The 14,466-nt window shown below is 35.3% G+C and overlaps 3 long non-coding RNA genes across 3 annotated transcripts; 1 reads left to right on the plus strand and 2 right to left on the minus strand.

Annotated features, from left to right (window-relative positions):
* The first annotated feature begins 3,653 nt into the window (after positions 1-3,653).
* On the plus strand, positions 3,654-6,256 carry LOC145599457 (uncharacterized). The gene is made up of 2 exons (XR_014103759.1): positions 3,654-3,947; positions 5,638-6,256. It is a non-coding gene; the product is annotated as an uncharacterized LOC145599457 (long non-coding RNA).
* A 2,129-nt stretch (positions 6,257-8,385) lies between these two features.
* LOC145586490 (uncharacterized) lies at positions 8,386-11,667 on the minus strand. Its single transcript, XR_014100960.1, has 3 exons — positions 11,453-11,667; positions 10,114-10,182; positions 8,386-8,596 (listed from the first exon to the last, which is right to left on the minus strand). It is a non-coding gene; the product is annotated as an uncharacterized LOC145586490 (long non-coding RNA).
* Positions 11,668-11,994: 327 nt separating this feature from the next.
* LOC145586497 (uncharacterized) lies at positions 11,995-14,032 on the minus strand. The gene is made up of 3 exons (XR_014100962.1): positions 13,319-14,032; positions 12,390-12,652; positions 11,995-12,233 (listed from the first exon to the last, which is right to left on the minus strand). It is a non-coding gene; the product is annotated as an uncharacterized LOC145586497 (long non-coding RNA).
* Between the last annotated feature and the right edge of the window lie 434 nt (positions 14,033-14,466).

Raw genomic sequence — 14,466 nt, forward strand, 5'->3', positions numbered from 1 at the left:
CCCCCAATGTTTCATTTTTGAAGCCCTAAATTACAGCAGGAAAATTATTGAAAAATTTATAAGAGGAATATTATTGGAGATATTCTAAATACTCTAGGATAATTTTGTGATATAATTTAGGAAACTTATCTTGTGAAAAGATATGGTAGAATATTGTAGGGCTTAGGGGTTTGTTACCCTAGTGTTATATATACATGTAATAGCCGTGAATATCAATGAGCAATACACAGAGAATTTCATTCATAATTTGTCTCTAATTTAACATGGTATCAAGAGCCTAGTTAAGATCCGTTTTTTTTTTCGATTGTATAATTTACATAATTTACGTTCGATTGTGGATTTCAATCTAAAAAAAAAAACAAAATAAAACAATTTTTTCTTGAACGCATAGACAATGACTGGTGGCTCAGGATCCGGTGGAGATGGGGGAAAAACCAAGGTCGATATGACCTATCACCTGGGATCGAGTGATGCTCCAGGTAGCATTATTACTCCGATTCAACTTCGGGGTGATAATTATGATGAGTGGGCGAGGGCAATTCGGACCTCGTTGAAAGCTAAGCGCAAGTATGGCTTCATTGATGGTTCTGTCAAGAAGCCAACTGATGCTGATAAATTGGGAGATTGGGAGGCTGTTCATGCGATGTTGGTTGCTTGGATTACAAATACCTTGGATCAATCGGTGAGGTCTACCATTGGTGAGTATGATGATGCTCGGTTATTGTGGCATAATCTTAAAAATCGTTTCTGTGTTGTTAGTGGAACTCGTATTTGTCAGTTGAAGTTAGCTCTGGGTGAGTGTAAACAGGGTGCCACTGACACTGTGACTGCTTATTTTGGACGAATATCCAGAATATTTGATGAACTGAATACTTATATTACCGTCCCTGCTTGCTCGTGTGGTGGGTGTACGTGTAATATTGTGGCGCAAGTTGAAAGATTGCGTGACGAAGACTTTGTCCACCATTTTTTAATCGGCCTTGATGATGCCTATGCCTCGATTAGGGGCCAGCTTTTGGCACAAGAACCTTTGCCGTCGGTGGATAAAGCATATCAACAAATTATTCAAGCCGAACGCTTGAAGGGGGGAGACACGGCCATGTCTAGTTCGACGGCTCGTGATAATGCTATGGCTTTTAAACTCCAACATGATGCAACATCAAAACCGCAACGCTCCAATGACCAATCTGATTTGTTTTGCAACAACTGTAATCGGGTGGGTCATGAAGAATCTGGGTGCTTTCAAATTATTGGCTACCCATCGTGGTGGGGTGAGCGCGGTCGTGGAGGTAGAGGACGGGGCCGTGGAAGTTCTGGTGCGCACAAAGGAGGAGGAGGGCGTGGTGGAAGTCGTGGCAGTGGCTCGGCTGCTCCTGTGCGTGCAAATAAAACAGGTGGTCAAGCCACCAATCAGACCACGCAAGCTGGTGGTGCCACGGCAGCAGACGGGGCTGCTCTTACGGGCGTGTCTCAGGCTCAAATTCAACAACTCCTTGATCATCTCTCAACTATGAAATCAAAGCTTCATGGTAAGGATAAACTAGGTTGGATCGTCGACACCAGCACATCCAACCACGTGACTTGTGACTTGTCTCTTTTGAAAAACGTCTCTAATGTGCAACATTGTCCGGTAGGATTACCGGATGGGAAAAGTGCTAATGCTTCTAAGATTGTCTCAGTGATTTTGCAAGGGGGCTTGAAGATTGATAATGTTCTATTTGTGCCTCAATTAAATTGCAATTTAATTTCTGCTACTCAATTATGTGATGAATCGAATTGCACCCTGCAATTTACTAACAAACTTTGTGTTATACAGGACCTAACGACGAGGAAGGTGATTGGAGCGGGTGAACGAGTGGATGGACTTTATTTTTTCCGTGGTGTTCCTGAGGTAAGAGCTTTGAAGATAGATGGGGATCGATCGGCAGAGCTGTGGCATCAACGACTGGGGCATCCTTCCGGAAAAATTCTACAGCATCTTCCAGTTGTGAGTAGTTCTTATAAGAGTCTTAAATCATGTGATGTATGCCCTCGGGCAAAACAACATAGAAGTAGTTTTCCCTTAAGCAAAAATAAAGCAAGTAGTTTGTTTGATCTCATTCATGTTGATTTATGGGGTCCTTACAAAGTTGAGTCGACTTGTGGTTCTCATTATTTTTTAACAATAGTAGATGATTTTTCAAGAGGAGTGTGGACGTATTTATTACGTAATAAAACAGAAGTTGAATTGATGTTTCTTAATTTTGTGGCTTTAATTAAACGTCAATTTGGATGTGAAATTAAAATAGTTCGTAGTGATAATGGCACGGAATTTAATTCCTTAAAGAACTATTTTTTTGCTAATGGGATCATATTTGAAACTTCTTGTGTGGGAACCCCTCAACAAAATGGTCGTGTTGAGCGAAAACATCAACATATTCTTAATGTCGCCCGAGCTTTGAGATTTCAAGCGAATTTACCACTTAAATTTTGGGGGGAATGTGTGCAAGCGGCGTGTCATTTGATAAACCGTACTCCCTCTAGATTGCTTGACTTTAAGACTCCGTTTGAGGCATTGTTTGGCAAAGAACCAATGTACGACCATTTGAAGGTGTTTGGGTGTTTGTGCTATGCCCATAACCAACGTAGTAAGGGTGACAAGTTCGCTAGTAGGAGCCGCAAATGTATTTTTTTAGGATATCCTTTTGGGAAGAAGGGATGGAGAGTATATGACTTAGAAACTAAGGAGAATTTTGTGTCCCGTGATGTGCAGTTTGTTGAGCATGAATTTCCATTTATTACTCCATCTGTCGAAAAAATACAAAAACCAACTCTTGTGATAGCTTCGGATGTTGTGGAGAGTGATGGTGAGTGGGAGTATAATTTGGTGAATGAGGGTGAAGTCACCCAAACAGCAGAGTCCGCAGGTAGCTTGCGGGGTGAAGAGCAGACCCGCACCTTCCCTGCGGAACAGTCTGCCAGCGACCATCAGTTGCTCGATGGCGTTGCACTGGAGTGCTCTACGGTTGTGAGATATTTGAAGAAGAGTCCAGGTCAGGGTATATTGCTACGGTCTGATAGTGCTCTACGGTTGGAAGGATGGTGTGATTCAGATTGGGCGAGTTGTCCATTGTCTCGGCGTTCGTTGACAGGTTGGTTTGTGTTTCTTGGCTTATCTCCTGTGTCATGGAAGACCAAGAAACAACCAACGGTAGCTATGAGCTCTGCAGAGGCAGAGTACAGGTCTATGTCCGCGTGCACTCGTGAATTGAAGTGGCTAAAGCGGATTCTGAGAGATTTAGGTGTGCTACATGACAGTGGCATGCACCTCTATTGTGACAGTCAATCGACATTATATATTGCGAAGAATCCGGTGTTTCATGAGAGAACGAAACATATTGAAGCGGATTGTCATTTTGTCAGGGATGCTATTACAGAGGGCCTCATAACACCGTCTTATGTGCCTACGACACTTCAGTTGGCCAACATTTTCACGAAGGCTTTGGGAAAGGTCAAATTTGATTTTTTACTCCGCAAGTTGGGCATTTATGATCCGTATGCTCCAACTTGAGGGGGGGGGGTATTGGAGATATTCTAGATACTCTAGGATAATTTTGTGATATTGTGATATAATTTAGGAAACTTATCTTGTGAAAAGATATGGTAGAATATTGTAGGGCTTAGGGGTTTGTCACCCTAGTGTTATATATACATGTAATAGCCGTGAATATCAATGAGCAATACACAGAGAATTTCATTCATAATTTGTCTCTAATTTAACAAATATTAATCAATGAAATATGAGCAAGTAGATAAAGGCGACACTCAAGCGGTGGTTGTATGCTTGAGTTTTAGGCGGTGGTTGCGAGTTTCAGACGGTGGCTGTGAGTTTCGAGCGGTTCCGGCAACTCCCATTTTTATCTTGCATGTTCATTCCTTGTGGTTGTCTGCTCGAATTGTTGTTCGAGGTATACGAAATAGTTTTGTTTTTTAGATTGCTTAATTAATTTTTTTGTTGTTTCATGTCATGGTGATTAATTTAAAGTTTTAGTTGTTGTGCTTGCAAATTTGTATTTGAGGCCATAAATTACGGTATGGTGATGAAATTTGAAGTTTTTGTGGTGATAAAATTTGAAGTTTTTGCTTAAATTTGATGAGGAGGATGTTGCCTATGCTTGCTTTATTGCCCCCGTGCTATTAATATTTGGCAAGAGAGTGGTTTCGGTTGGGTGGTGGATGGTAAGTAGAGGTCGTTCTTAGATTAGGTTGCTCTAATTTTTGTGATATTGGGAGCAGAGGAGAGAAGGTGGGTTATGGTTATATGTTTGGCAATTTGGGGTGCAGCATCCTGATAAATTGTGTCGTGGCAGTATCAATGAATGATGGTGACAAAAATATACTTGATGTAGGAAGAAAGATGGGGTAATTAGATGCTTTTAGATAATTTTGGTTGCCAATATCCTTGTGTTATGCATTTGTATACTTCATGAGTCATTACTACTATCTTAGAAAGGTTTGATGAAAATTTTAGTTACAAACATTGATCTTTGGCCTGTAGTTTTCTGACATATAATAGATTTGATGTTGTTAGTCTCAGTGTCAGTATCTCTTTATTGTTTTAACTCAATCCTCAAAGATGAGTTTTTTAATCTCTAATTTTCTGCTTGTTTCTGAACTTGCTGTCTAGTATAAATTTTTTGAACTGTCCAATGTGGGTATGCAATTGCTTTGTATAACATATTAAAATTGTGTAAGTAACACTTAATTTTAGATGATCTTTATATTTGACAACTCAAATAAACCGAGTTAGTATTTAGACAGAATTTTCCATCTATCACTAGTTTCTTTGGGTCATATTTCAGATGAATTATTATGTGTATCATAAATCATTGTCTGTAAGTCTTCAATTAACTGATTACATACAGTGCTTGTCTTCAACCTCGACTGCTGGTTTGCTTGCCTTTTTGACTTGTTCCTGCTTCTTTGTCCAACACTTGTATTGCTCCTACCAGTGCTAGATGACATTAATCCACTCTGACTGCTTTTTTTCACAGACTTAAATGCAAGTGAATTTTACTCTATTTCGTGGGTTTGGATTAGAAGAAATACAAATAAGGTTGCACATGCTCATGCTCATGTGCCTCCTTGGGAGTTGGGTAGTAATATTTGGTTTGCTGATTTTCCTGTTTCTATTAGCTCTATACTGTTGAATGATTTACTTTCTTTAAGTAATGATATTTGAGCTGCCCCTTTGCTCATGTGCCTCCTTGGGAGTTGGGTAGTTGTTGGGTGCATCTAGCTCGAGGTACACTCGGGTGCATAATAGAGGTTATATGTACGCGTAGTTAAGTTTGTTGAATTATTTATAAAAACTTGGCAAAATGCTAGAAGTGGATTTGGACAGAACATTGCGAAATAGTGTGAATGAATAGTATATTCCACAATTGACAAATAGATATCTGATATTTATGCTATGAATAAGTTTGAATGAATGAATTATATGATTCGCCCCCGTCCTTGCTGATTGGATTCTATGTTAAGAGTAACATGTTGTTTCTATTGTAAATCATCTAACTCCTAATAGCAATTTCATATGGTGTGTTTAGTTCGAACGTAATTTGTTATTGATTAGACATGAAATTGGTATTGACAATCCAGGTATCAGTGACGTGATAATCAAGATGAATGCAAATGAGGATTGTTGCTTTCTCCTTTACTTCATCATGGGCACATATTTCATCCCTGATCTCAAAGGGGAGAAGACCCAAAAGTCGGTGTTATAGAGAATAACGGAAGATCTTCCTCCCTGTACACTGGATCAGTTGGCTGATTCCCACATCAGGACCTCTGAAATCGAACAAATTTACTATTATCTTGTAAGGAAAGCGGATAGGTCACTAATCGTCAAACTACCTGTGTTGTTACAGTTCTTTCAAGGAAATCATCATTCCGAGGGTGAAGACTTCCTTACACTCTTTCCTTCCTATTTGCACCCTCAAACAGAGTCACTTAACCATAGCAGAACTGTAGCAATTGTTGCATTTATTCGAAATCCAGCTATATGTTATATCAAACAGGAGGATATTGAGAGGTTCAAGAAGCTGACAGGAGGATATTGATATTATTAGTTTTTTTTCTTAGTTTAACTAGTGACAATATAATTTTATAATTTTCCTTGTAGATTTTTTTTTTTTTTTTTTTGAGGGAAATTTTCCTTGTAGGTAACAATGTACCAATGTACAAACTTTTAATTTATATGAATAAAATTCTTTTTTTTTTTTTTTTTTTTTTCCTGAAAATTCTGATTATAATTGTATTATTATTATTAGGTATATAACCTGTGTGAAAATAAGTTTAGAGAACCGTGGCGTTAGGGTATATGAGCCGTGGCATTAGGTATTATAGCTAATGCCACGACAATAATGTTGCCGTTGCAATAGGTATTGATCTACTACAACGGATCATTAATGCCGTGGCATTAGGTGCCATATGCCGTTGCATTAGACCTACTGCAACGCCAACAGATGTCACGGTACATGGTTGTTGCATTAGGCCTAATGCCACGGATTTTGACGCCTAACGCAACGAATTCAGGGGTTGCAATAGATAAAAAATGTAGTAGTATCCAACTAACCTAAAGTTAGTTTTTGCTGTTAATTTGATAATTGTTTTTAATACTTATTGGTGTACAGTACACCAAGGTGTGTGTATATAACAACTTCTCCTATAGATTTAAACTTGGAATCATTAAAATAAGGAAATTTTGTGTAGAACTACCCTAAAGATAAGGTTATTTGTGAACAGCTACCCATTTTTTTATTTGTTTAGATCTACCCACAAGTTTGAAAACGTTTGGGTAGTTCTACCCAGCCATTAACATTTTCCGTCCAATTAAGATGTTATCGGAGCCCACTTTTTTCGCTTTTTTCATCCAAGTAACTCTCTCAATTTGTATAAAGGTTTTAATTTTCCTTAATTAACCTAATAAGGGTTTTAACAAGAATTCATTTTAGAGTTCATGAGTTTAGTATTATTTGGAAATTTTGATTTTTAAGGTTTAGGGGTTTAATTGAATTGGGGTTTCTACTTATTTTATCATTAATTGACCATTGTAATTGATAAAAGTGAAAAATTGGGTCAAAATAACATTTTAATTGGACGGAAAAATGTTAGTGGGTAATGCTACCCAAACGTTTCCGAACTTGCGGATAGTCCTAAACAAATAAAAAAAAATGAATAGTTGTTCACAAATAACACTATCATTAGGATAGTTATACACAAAAGTTCCTTAAAATAACAAATTATCCAACAATCCAACATGACAACTAGAGTATGTGTTACTGTTCAAATTGTGCCATTTGAGTAACATGACTTATCTCCAACCCTTCAAAAACTAGAGTATGTGTTACTGTTCAAATAAATAGTGTATTCTCGAAATTACCCTAAGTTGCGGATTTAACGAAATTTCCCCTGTTGGTCAGCTCCTCTTCCTCTCCCAAATTTCTCCACAATCCATTCATCTGTTTGAGTACATTTACATTTCTAGTTTCCAACCACGCACTCAATCTGTAGTAGTCACTCTTCTCAATTTATATTAACCTTTTATACTTTTTAATAACTAGTCGTTGGTGCACGCGCTATGCGCGTGCCCCCTCGACGGTTAGATAAGTAATTTTCGCGAATCTGTATGGTCCATGTAGTATTCGTTATTACGTTGCGGTTTTGTAATAAAATAGTGAAGACTATTATAGAGTATATTTTACAAACCGTTTATTAGAAGTAATTTTATATGTGATTTATTTGCGTTGTAAAAATAGCGCGTTGTATATACAATTGATCAAAAAATGCGTTTTTGCTTAAGCTTATTCAGTTGTTTCTAGAGCTACAAACAAAAAGCTAAAAGAGCAGATTTCTATTCAATAACCCACAGATTAGATTTAATCCTTTTGATTTTGTTCCTTCATACTATATTTAAAACAATGCAAATTTAAATAGCTCGTTTAGGAGACCAGCCTTTTGACTAAACAAATGTAGCATTATAAAGTAAGACATGCTTTTACAGAAAGCATCATTACCAAAGATTATATTTAGAGTTTAATTTGGAATAGTATTTTGAACAGATTTGTAATATATTTCCATTTTTTTCGGAAACTTTATACTATGTAAACATACAATTAATTAATTTAACATCAAAATCATACAATTTTATTAAATCAACATACATGATAGAAGAAATTATCAATATTCCACAAATCTCAAATCTATTTAATCACCTATACTACTCTAAAAGTAACTCACAGAATTAGATCAACTAAAGAAATTCATTTATTAATGATTTTAAATAGGTAAATCAAGAATCATTATTAAGTTGCAGATAAACATCAAATATAATAACCTTCCCCTGCCTAAGCTTCAGCACAACACCTTCATTAATTTGCACTTCATAATAATCAATCAATTTATCAACACCTTTTCTGATAAAACACTTCACAATTTTATTTTCAAGAATTTGAACCTTCAGCTCAGCCTCAAAATTTGTATCATAAAGACGCAGAAGAACCTTAGTCGTTTCTATAAGATTTTGAAAATGCTTTCGGGCAAAATCTACCGGGACATTCTACATAAAAAAAACAGGAAATAAAAAAAAATATTAAAACAAGCCAAAAAAATATAATAGACAAATACAGACATTCTTCATCTAAATAAATCAATATGAATACACATACTATGATTCCCTGTGAATGAAACGATTCAGAGAATACACTTGCTCCATCCTCTCCTTTTGTCTTTCTTCATTTTTACACTCTTAATCTTGCAACTTACAATGATAATTAACTTATTGCTTTTTAACACTTGCTCTCATTATCACCGCTTCTCACTTTCTCTCCTCTCCCTTTCTATATTTCTCTAAATTTTTACAATTGACTTTTATGGTTTTAAAATGTTAGATTTTTTTTTTTTTTAAAATGCTCATTATTTTCCTTGATAACGTTATAGAAATGGTCTTCTAAAATGTTCAGCTCTTACGATCTCCTTTGTAGAAGCCTCTCCACCCTTTTTTTCATTCTCATACTCCTAATTTCTATCATTTCCTTACTTCGTAGCCTTTTTCACTATTAAACATTAAATATGGTCTTTTGAAGGGCTTCGCACCTCTTCCTTCCTCTATTGTCGCGAGATCTCTCTCTATCTCTTTCTCTCTCCAATGGCAACCCCCTCTCTGTATCTCTATAATTCTCCGTACGTCCTCTATCATAAAGTAGTGAATTACATATTTGCCCTTCCCGCTATTTCATGACCTAACTATTCGATCTTGATTTTCCTCATCACCATTCATTTTGTTTGTTTCCATGGCTCCCTTCTCATCTACTATTTCCCAATTTTATTTTCCCTCATTATTTTCCATTTTCAAGCATCTCCTCCTTCTCAAGCAAATTATTTTTTCAATCCTCATTTAGTTGGTTGATTAAATGTGTTTTTGTAAGAGTATTAATGTGTGCTTGTGAACATGGAATGCATGATTATGTGTTTTCTTTCTTCTACAACTACTCATTTGTCTTCTACAATTAATTTTACAAATTTGAAAAGCCTTTTCAAATTTGATCCCCTTCCTTCTCCTTATTTCTATTCTTACTTATTTATTATAATTTTGCATAATTCATAGATATTTGATTGCTTATTTCCTAGAAAATTTAGTTTTTTTTTATAAAACAAACTATTCTCTATCTCCCTCAATCTCACAACCTTTGATTGGAGCCAACATCTTCATGAATATTATTTAGTTTTTGACATATAAGAATGTCGTATATGCAATACCTGAATTTTCCATAGCCTTCTTGTGGAAACCAGCATGATTACCCAAAACATGTGAAGTACAATATAAGTTCCAATTAATCTTGAAAGTGAGCTTTAAAAAATACCAAACAGAGACTGAATAAAGATGCTCAAGTATGATATACTCCGTAGCAATTCTATCTTTACACAGAACAATCAAATTAATATACCAAATACCAGGGACCAAATTGTGTAACATGTGGTCCTTTATACATGCTTAACAAAAATTTCAGAGATTTATCTACATGGAAATTAAACACCTATAAGATACATATTATCATAACATACTTGGGCACTTACAATGAGTTTGTTTTGCAAGGATGTGAAGGTCAAATGATAATCCATTTCAGAATTCGATAAAGGTGTTACCTACAAGATATGAACATGTAAGTAGAGTGTTAAAACATTTAATTATGGTTTAGTGGAAGTCTAAGATCTTAAAAGTGGAGAAAATAAAAAAATCGTTCAAAACCAAAACTCACTTCTCAAACCTACTTCACTATAATCAATATCTATCTCAAAAGGCACGAAATCTTCACCATATGCCTCATTTATTTAGAAAAAATTCAACAAACACAGAAAAATTCAATTACAAACTTAAACTAAACCAAAAAAAACCTCAAATTTTTTAATACCCACAAAAATTCCCATCTACCTCATTTCACAATCAACCAAATAAATCAAATGTTGGGTAATTAACCATCAAATGAACAACAACAATGTTTAGAAGTTATATTTTTTTGTTAAACCTTAATTTCTACGATTTACTCATCAATATAGGCAATAGCAATGGACAAGTATATTTTATAATCTTGGGGTTGTAATAATTATGCAGATTGTAGCAAGGGTGTGCCATTTTGCACACAAAGAAATCACAGTGCAATTAGCCGATTAAATTCCTAACACTCATATTCACTACCTAGTCACGAAAGCTCCATATGAACTCCCAACATGAAATCTAAGTCCAAAACACCACTTAGCAGTTGCATAGTCCAGATTTCCAATAGGCTTCAATGATAATGATCAAATTTCAGCTTAAGTTCATACATAAGATCCTTAACCATTTTTCCATTAATCCTACATTAACTCAAAACAATTCGTGAAAAGCCCATATCAAACAACAAAGTACACAATTCAGAAACCTAGTGAAATCCCAGATGTGTTAGGCCGAAATTTGTTAACCACAAAGCAATTTTTCAACATCTATTTAACAACCCCAGCATGAACACCAACTCCTTGTTAAAATGCCAGTATGCCACAATGAAAACCCAAACAAGATGGAAGGAAATTCAACATTCAGATATCAAGGGAACGGAGGAGAGAGATAATGATCTAGAATCTCCTTTCTAAAACCACCACAAGCTATAATCATCTGAAATAACTTACCTCCACGAACACATACAAAGTCACATACTGAAAGCTCCAAAAGGATCAAGTAGGAATACAGAAAAAAAAAAGAGGAAATAATAACGGTGCTTATTACACCTGAATTAGCAAAGTGATAACTGAACATAAATCTTAGGCTGATACAAAACACCAATGTCCACCACTATGAATTAAGGGGGAAATTTAACAGCAAATATTTCAAACCAATTGGTTGAATATTAGAACAAAATTAGAGATGGATGGGATCACTTACCACCCAATTCTTAAGTACCAATTGCTGATCCCTTTACCATCAGAAACTCCTTTAAACATGTTTAGTGCCCTGTATAATCCACAGAAATAAACCTCCGCAATTGCTCCAGCAGCCCTGACAGTAGCAACAACCACCATAATTTCACTTGAATCAACTTATACACCGACTCCAATTGAAATCAAAATGTTATAAACCTAGTGTCACTGTCGCACCTAATCTTTGATGCCAAAAAATTCCCACCCAAATAAATTTTACAGTATCTAAGGAACCCTAGAAGAAATGGTTCAGTGAATATAAAAAATATACTTTTATACTCCTCCCATTTTCTCTAGATCCCTTCATATAAATTAACTACTTACAAAGTTATAAAGGTCAAAAGTTGAGCTTAGTCCAAAATTGAGCAAATGAGAATATACTCACAAATAAACATTAATATAGACAGACATGGAACACCATATATATATATATATATATATATATATATATATATATATATATATATATATATATATATATATATATATATATATATATATACCGTCGCTAGAAACTCTCTTTCTAGGATTAGGTGAGCCTCTTTCATCGCATTCCAGAGACAAATGAGCTGAGCCTTGGGGCATAATATAGAAGAGGAAGCTGGAGAACGTCGACACTGTTCTTTATGTTAAGCAAGTCGTTCTCCGGCTGTACCTCACACTCCCTTTTCAAATGAGGAACAACATACACATGAGACAATACCAGAAGGTGCAGAATATATTCCTCCATATCTTCTGGGTTATAGCTGCAGAATGACAGCAGAAACACAGCAGTCAGCATGCAAAAAATAATGTGCATATTACTGATCAAAGTTGACAAGCTGAATTAAGAATTGTCTAATTTCATTCAAAAAAAAAAAATAATAAAATCAAATAGTCAAATGGGTTCTGAAAGATCTTACCAATATATTAGCATGGGCATAAATTCGGCCACCATCATCTATATGAATGACAACATCAGCTCAATAATCTTCATTAAAAAGGCGGTCATACAAATCCGTTATTGTAGTGCTCAAAGAGCCTTGGTCTTCATAAGATGACATGCCCTTGGACTTAAGCAAAACCCTCTTAGGTTGTGCACCGGGCAATGGAGGTGCTAGTGGAGGATTCACACTCTGAATTGTTGATCACATCTCCATTATACACATTTTATTGATTTCAACTCCTGCTAATAATGAAAAAAATACTCAATTTTAGTAATTCATCAATTTCTTAATAAAAATTTAGAACTCTTCATCTTCTACTCAAAGCTTATATAGATTATATAAAGGTCTTATCAAATACATTGCCTAAAATCAACCTCTAAATTTAGTTCATCATAATTTTCCTTTTTTTTTTGTCTTAATCTTTTCTAAATCCAACCCAACAAATACATGAATTTAATAATTTTTTAAGGAAATACATACACAAGTATATAATAACAATTAAATAAGATCCCTTTTGGGTTTTATGAGATTACGATCAATTATACAAATGCAATAATAATTGAACTAACAATTACTATCATATAAAATCATACTGCAGATAATAAATTTAAGAGAATAGAAAGAACAAAATTATGAGTTGTATCAGATCATTTCACAGACATGGATACCCAAATGAATGACAAAGCTCAAGTAAAGTAGAAATTTTTACACCTATGAATATTATAACCAAAATGAGAAGAAAACTCAAAACTTATAATTCAATGACAAAAAAGAATGCCCGAATTAAGAAGTTGCTATTTAGAAGTATTGTTTATAAAAATTGAAGCCTAATATTTCAGAAATGAGCAATTTTTCTATCTTTATATTCAACCACAACAAATTGAAAGGGAAAGAAAATACATTACAAGTTTATGAGTTTCGTCTATATTTTAAGTGGTTGCAGTCCTGAGATAGCGGCAGTCTGATGCCGAAAACTTCGCCATCACCAGTACCCCTGCCGCCGTTCATCGCAATATGTCTCCTCTAGTTTCTCACCAACTCATAGCCGACGTGGAACATAAAGAAAAATCGTCATCCTTAAAAGAAACGGAGGGAGTAATTAATAATGGCCGAGGCCCAAAACGAAGATGGGTAATTGAAGCAGTAAGGGTGTGGTTTTGGGTATGGGAATATAGGTGGCTGCAGACGACGTTGTGACTTGAGTGCAAGCATACAGTAATATCAATAGAGCAGCAACAATGCCATTTACAAACCTTTGGCATGCCAAATTTTATCTCATTTGCCTCTACAATGGTCTTCAATTTCTTATTTCATACTCGTAAATTAAGTTTCTTATGTCATTCGCCTCTGAATTTTGCATACCACAACTATACCTGCGACAACAAACAAAAAATCAAGGAGGCAAATTAATATGGTCATAGATAGTAAGATAGGAAACCCATGTCCGAAATTGTAAAGGGGTGAAAATTGAACACGGATATTCAATCAAAATTCAGATTAATTTTCACCCATTAATACGAAGTAGTAATGTGCAAAATCGAAAAAAAGTTACTCCATCAAGAAATAGTTCGGATTTTCAATCAAAATTCAGAAAATTAATTAAGAAGAATTGCCTTTGATTTTTCAATCGAAATTCAGATAATTAATTAAGAAGAATTACCAAAAAAAAAACATAGCACAAAAAAGGATTAGTGGACTTCTATGGATTTAAAGCTAAACCCTAGATTGTCAAATTGATATTAGATGCTTATAAAAAGGATAAAGATCTTACCCCAAAGAAGAACCGAAGCCCCATAACCATCATCGAATGGATGATCGGTGATTGCTGAAGGTGTAGAAGGTTTCTCTCTCTAGGTTTCTGAGAGAGAGTGAAGGAAGTCGGTGAAAAAGAGCGTTGAGGAATGAGAAAGAGGGGTTAAGTGGCAAGGAGAAATCAATATAAGGGAGCAAAGGGTAATTTCGGCATTTCATAGAATTCGGGGCTGATATTGTAATAACTCTAAGAGTTACTGTTACTAAGTTTGCATATTTATATGGGTTATAGATACTACGT

The sequence above is a fragment of the Chenopodium album genome, chromosome 2, assembly GCF_948465745.1.
Source record: "Chenopodium album chromosome 2, dcCheAlbu1.1, whole genome shotgun sequence".
In the NCBI taxonomy this organism is placed as follows: domain Eukaryota; kingdom Viridiplantae; phylum Streptophyta; class Magnoliopsida; order Caryophyllales; family Amaranthaceae; genus Chenopodium; species Chenopodium album.